Source organism: Triticum aestivum, chromosome 6B (genome assembly GCF_018294505.1).
Source record: "Triticum aestivum cultivar Chinese Spring chromosome 6B, IWGSC CS RefSeq v2.1, whole genome shotgun sequence".
NCBI lineage: Eukaryota > Viridiplantae > Streptophyta > Magnoliopsida > Poales > Poaceae > Triticum > Triticum aestivum.
The window spans coordinates 83171392-83171691 of record NC_057810.1 but is presented as its reverse complement, the minus strand read 5'-3'; positions in this window follow the sequence as shown (position 1 = coordinate 83171691).

The window sequence follows — 300 nt, the reverse complement described above, 5'->3', positions numbered from 1 at the left end:
GCTTTTCACTCCATGGTAGCATATACGAATCATCCATTGAACTAATAATTTTACCTATGATCAACACTGTTATGGTAAGATAATTAACTGAGAATTACTCACACAGAGTCAGCCGAGCGTAATAAACCATGTACAAAATAACCATATGAGACTTAACTCACGACCAAAGAACGACGTGGCAAAGTGCGTGTCACACTCTAGTTCATCATTGATCTTTGATGGATAGAGAGTAAAACCAAATTCATACTAGCCAATCAACCACCTCTCTCTCTCTCTCTCTCTCTCTCTCTCTCTCTCTCT